Below are 6,626 nucleotides of genomic sequence, written 5' to 3' on the forward strand. Positions count from 1 at the left end.
AATCAAAATTAAATTAACAAAAGTAATTAAATATAAAAAATCAGCCCCATTTTCAATTGATCGTAACACAGGGCAAGGGCAACTCCTAAGGATTCCACACTTGTCAGCACTTCCCTGCTGTCATACATGCAGTAACTAGTAGTTTGATGAAAGTACATTAAGTGGGTACGTTTTCAAAAACATTTTAGTTGTCATGCAGTTATTTTTCTGAAGAAACTATGCTTTATTGGTCAGTTATGCATTTCTACTATTATTATTATTATTTCAATAGCAATGCATACAATTCTTTAATAGTGTACAAAAGACTTTTAGACACATTTTTGCACTGAGATCATAATTTTTAAAATAGACATAGAAAGAAAAGTTATTTGCAATAGAAGAGAAAAAAAAWATTTCAAACAAGTTCATTTAAGGTGACTTTGGTGGGTAGAAATAAAGAATCCAGGCTCTTTTGAAGCAGGGTGGAAGCACTTGAGTCTTCCATACCTCATTCTAGACAGTTCTTTCATTCTCTGTCTTCCCCAATGTGTGCTGCTCTTCCTCAGTGAATCTCACAGCCACACTAAATCTCAAGTTTTCATTTKTCTTCCCTAGAGATGCTCTGTAGCTGCGCAGGCACTGGCGCAGGCACTGGGTCAGGCACTGGTCCATGGCAGGACATAGTGTCCTCTGAATGCACTTATCTGTGGATCTTACTGACGTGAAARAGATGGGGCTCAGGTTGTTCTGCACATCTCTCAAATGTAGAAGATGCATATCTAGAGACAGTGTGTCCAGACTTAAGTTCAGCCTGTCCTTCATATAAGTTCAGGGTGTTCTGTTTAGACTAACAGAATCATGAAATTATTTAGGATGGAAAAGACCCTTAAGATTACCAAGTCCAGTCATTAACTCAGCACTGCCAAATCCACTTAAACCACGTCCCTACAAACCATGCCAATTAGTTCACACCTGTCTGTTCAGGAGACAATATTTAAAAGAAACACCTTCAATTTAAGTCAGTTTTTCAGAAACTAGCCATAAGCCAAGCCACATCTACAAAGGGATTTGGGTTCTGACTTCTTATTGTGTCTATTCTTTTATACTTGGTAGTTTGGGAAACAAAAGATGAGTCATGAGCTTAAAATAATTTTGTGGTTTTAGGCTAAGTCCCTGACTGTACTGCAAACTGTCATGTATTTGAAATGTCATACAGTACAAATATATACTTGCAAATATAAACTATGTCCTTTCAAACTACATCTCTGGTAATTCTGCTTATAGGAGAATCAGACATGATAAATTAGTCCTGTTATGTAAAGCACCATAAGCATGAAAATCCTGGGTATTTTGTGGTGAATTAATTGTCGGTACAAGGGTTAATCCAAGCAAAAATACAACTGTTAGTCTTAACACAGATGTTGTGTAAACAAGCTCATAGAATAATTCAAGTAGAATATTAGACACCCCTATTTTTGTATTGCTTGTGATTATGAATTGGAATTTCCAGGTGAAATATAGTCAGCTAGAGCCAGCTCAACAGATAAATAGAGGGAAAGATGGCAACATAGTGCACCTTAAGAAGAAATGTGTAGTCTTTATGCACAAATATATTTTAAGTGAAAATTCTGGCAGATTCTCTTTACACCCAAATCTAAACAGCATCACTTATATTTAGATACCTGATCATTTTTATGAAGTCACAAAACAGGTATTTGGCACCAGAGCAGCTCAAAATTAAATCCTGTTTGAATGGAAATCTATGGTAACGCCATAGTTTCAGAACGACATATCCAGCTTTAAATCATGTCTTACATGATTAAGCTCCTTTAAGTATAACCTAAGTGATGTTATTGCTATAGTGATTGACAAAGTTGTCAAATTTCAAATTTTGGTGCAAATCTAGATTTTCTTCTAAATAAAGAGTAGCTACAGAATATTGGGGAAATTAACTGATAAGAAATACACTGGTCTGGACAATTTTAGTAATTTAGTTAAGTGATATTTTGGTTTAATATTTTAAGATTTCTTTCCTGAAAACATGCATGTTAATGTTTTCATGGAAGTCAAGACAATGTAAGGATGACCACAGACTATTGTAATTCATGAATTCAGAAATGGTGTCTCACACACCGTTACATGTGTTATTAGAGACTAAGGGAGTTGCAGGTCAGAAGGTTAGATGTGCATCCCTTTTTTCTCAAATGGCCATGGCCCTGTACMGAACAGAGCTCCAGGCAAGTGCCCTACGTGCCTCGTAGCTTAACAAGTGCTGCTGCGGAGGGAGCAGTCATTTTACCAGACACTTCTCCAATGAAGCCAGTGGGGCCACCCGTAGCATTAAGAGTCTGAAAGGTCAGTTTAACTACTACTTATTCATATTTATGCTACAAAAGCAATGCAGCCTCTCCTCTCCAGTCACAAAGTAATCATAAAATCATGACTCTGCAAAGAAGAAGATATTAGGAAAAGGTATATTTTATTGACATTTATGGATATGGATATTGACATTGGATATGTTATGAGTCTAAGTCATAACATTATTCCGAAAGTGAAAATCAAAGATGACACTAAATGCATGAAACAACTCCTTTCTCTCAAGTAAAAGCTTCTAGAATTTGAGAAACATTTATATAGAAAGAAAACACAAAATCGAAAACAAAATGCTGCTCCTGTTCCAACCTACATAGTCTCCTTTATATTCCATGTTGATGTACTTCTGTGACCAGGAAAGGCTGAGATTGCTATACTCATACAATCAGACTAAATCCTCACAAAGTAAGCAGACTCACACCTGCTGCTTAACTGTTGGCTCGCCCTCTTGTCTTTAGACCTTATATCTTATGATTTAATCAGCAGAGAAGATCAATTTCTGGCAACAAAAATGGACTTAAAAATGTAGTGGTAGGTCATAACTTTGTATTTCTGTGCTTTTTATCTCAGCCATCTTATCTTGAAATATAGCTGGTAAAATGTTATCAAGAGGATTTTTGTTCAAGATTCTAGTTTGTCACTCTGCAGCCAAAAAAACCACATTTCCCACTTAGTTACTCCTGTGAATGGTATCAGAGTCCAGTGGAACTTGCAAAGGACAGTAATTGAATGGCTGGTATATTACTGAAACAGATTCTCAAAAAAACTTTGACCTGATTTGTACATTCCTCCAGAGGTTAAGAAACACTGCAGTGCTGTGGATATACCTAGGTCAGACTTCACAGGGTACTTTACTATTTCTCAGATAGATTCTTAAAATGTCTTCAAAGTTTTACAGTAGTTGAACTGAAGTTTCAGTTTATACTGAGCATTAGGATGATGTGATACCTTAGAAAGCTTTATGTGGCTGAACTTAAGTAGGAAACCTGGAAGCCAGTATAAAACAAGGAGGTTTGTGTCTACACTGGGATGCATGGAAAAAGCACAGAATGATGTTATTACTGTGTCCTAACAAAGACTACAGAAAAGCACTTTGGAAAAAGCACTAAGCACAGACAACACACAGTTTTCTTTTCAAAGCAGGGGCTCCCACATTGTAAATCACCTCCTAAAGCAACTACTTATTGCTTTTCTTCTAACCATGAAAATATCAGTGTGTTGTGTATGTTGACACATGCTCTGGTGTTGGATAACCCTCAGTTAGAATCCTGTTTAAAAATCTTAGTAGGCATACTCAAACCATTTGAAACAGATACAGACTTTGTAAATTGCCACATTCCCATATTAATATTTGTATAATACAGGTTTGTGGCTAGCTTCCTTCCCACACTGAAAACTTTAAATACAGTCATTTAACAATGTCAAGATAACTTTCAGACTTGGCTGAAGCAAACAGTAACTTGCTGTATTTGTCCAAGTTTATTATTGTCATGGATTACATTTACRAAGACATCAGAAAGTTACAAAGAGTTGTAATAAAAAAAAGCAGTTCCAATAATGTAATGTGTTTGATTATATGTTCCATATGACAACCTTATTACAGCAGTGGATGAGTATAGCAATTACAAAAAGGAAATATATTACCCATAACTTGTTTTGAGACAGAATGCAACAACAGACCAAAATAATACTGTAAGAACATATTATTCTGTGACATGATATGACAATAATTTTGAGGTTACAAAGGAAGAAAGGAAGCTACTATAACTTAGAATAGAATTTAAAAAAAAAAGAAGTGGTAACTAAAGGAAATTTAGCAATCGCTATTATTTTTTAGTTATTATTGATGGATGTTTGTTTTTTGTAATTAGCATCTGTGTTTTTTTCTCATCGATATTAATACTCATTTACATAGTGCCAAGGATTAGAGAGTGCTAAGGTACRACGCACTGACGCTATATACTGTACAAACTAAAAATGAAATGACAACCCATATCCAAAAGACCTGACTGTAGAAGTGAAAGAAAACACATACTACATGGAAAGTGATTGTTGGGAAAGACATGAAAACAGTATGGGAAGCAGAGGTCTGTATAATCATGTGATTCAAATTTTATACACATGACAGATCACACACTGATGATGAGTTTTATAGAGGATTCAGGTGAGGGTAACTAAGTAGCTTTGAAAATGTTTACATATAGCTCTTCTCAAGCATGAGAGAAGGCATAAGGGTCTTTCCTAGTAGAGTTGAGTAGATGATGGCTACACTCACTATGAATAAATCTATTCATTCTTTCCAGCGTTGTTCAGTCAATGAGAGAACATGTATTCTAAGAAGCTAAAAAAAGGATTGAAAGAGAAAAAAAGAGAATTTTAAAACCCAAGAGTACAGTGCTTCTACAAATCTACTCAGAATAGAAAACAACAGTTATTAAAATATATATTTTAATTATCAARTGCTAATCAAACTTGATTACTTTTATTAAGAAAATGATTCCAAGATTTACTTTTCATGTGTCCATGTTATTATTAGAAAATGTAAGTAAAATGAAGATTAAATGTAAACAAATTATATAACTATAAAACTATATAACTATATAACTACAATACTTAATTAGTTTCCAAAGCAGACTCACCAAAAATTTGAGACAGCAAAAAGGATGGCATGCTTTTTTTAACAGATGTTACTAGATAAGGTCACACAGATATAATTGAGGTCAGAATTTGGCCACTGTAGGAACAGACCCTCTCAGCAAAAGTGGTGAATTTCCTCCTGTGCTTTTCATTAATTACTCAGTGCCACCCAGTCAAAGTTGTCTGCTTTAGATCCTCTCAGTAATCCCTTGTCCATACAAGTCTTTCTTTAGAATATTCTTTCAACATTATACATCTGAACAAAAATTGTCCTTGTAGAAACACTGATTTGCTTTTTAGCAGCAGAGACAAAAGCTTACTCCATATCACCATTTATCTTAGCTATAGTCTTATCTCTAAGGTACCAGTAAGTACTGGGGGCAAACAGATGAAGGAGCGTTTCCATTGCTGATGCAGGACAAACTGATATAAAACAACAGGTAATTTTTAAGAAAATACAAAGAAGTTTTAAATCCCAAGACCAATTTTAAAATACTTTATGTTGGAGATGGAATGTAAACCAAGAGCCTATGGATGTAGCAGAACTGACTTGCAGAGTTGTTTTGGACAGACACTGCTCAAATTCTCCTTAGCCTTCAGCATGCAGAATGAGAGTTTTATTGACCTCACTGTTGGTTTTACACACTGTATCTGAGGGTAGTGTTTGCTTTTTTTTGTTCACACACAGCATAAAAATACATTATATTAAATAATATTGTATACAGTAAAGCATGGATTCAAGATTGCATTTATTTCTAGCAGGAAGTCATTCACATTTGAGTGCCAGTTAGAAAGTATGCAACAGAAATCAAACCAACTGAATTTCTGCATGCGCCTCAAAGCATAATATTATGCTGTTTCAAGTCATACAAAACATACTCTCCACAGCTGTGTAGCCTCAGCCTGCAAATGAAACCATCACAGTCAATACTTCTGCTTGAATGACACCCATGTTGAAGTGGTTTTCTTTCATAATGGTCCATTTTATCTTGCTAAAACAAAACCATATTTGAAAAAATATCATTAATGTACCCCTTTCATGAATGTGTTGGATAATATTTTTCTTTTTATTTATTACTAAATTTATTTCCTGAAAATATTTTCTTCTATTTCCCTTCAGCAAACATTAATTTGGATCTGTATTTTGGCCCATCTCCCTTGTCTAACAGCTTTATACAGAAATACATGACAGAAATAAGAACAGTAATAGCACAAATAAATCAGCTAACAATATTTACCTGAGTAAAGGTTTCTCTAGACTACTTGTAGTTTTGCTTTTGGGAAACAACTGAAACCAAGGATATGGTATTACTAACGTCAAACCCAATACTGTGTTTTATTTTGTGATTTCTTGTAATAAAGGATAATACATTTCCTTTGTGGCAATCATTTAATTCCAAAGGCTGTGGAACATTTTGTTATAATAAAAATAATATTGCTTCCAGCTTCTTAAACCAGCTTGGGTGCACTCACAATTTACATACACCTACAAACCTGAGGATGCCACACATGAGGTCCAAGTATCCCCTCTTAGTACAAACACAACACCAGCAACATTGCTGCTAAAGTGTAATTGAGTTTGGCCCATTATATATGGAAAAGGAGTAATGAGGACAAGTCAAAGAGTATCTGATAAA

The sequence above is a fragment of the Malurus melanocephalus genome, unplaced genomic scaffold (assembly GCF_030028575.1).
Source record: "Malurus melanocephalus ecotype Western Australia unplaced genomic scaffold, MMel_1.1 scaffold_794, whole genome shotgun sequence".
In the NCBI taxonomy this organism is placed as follows: domain Eukaryota; kingdom Metazoa; phylum Chordata; class Aves; order Passeriformes; family Maluridae; genus Malurus; species Malurus melanocephalus.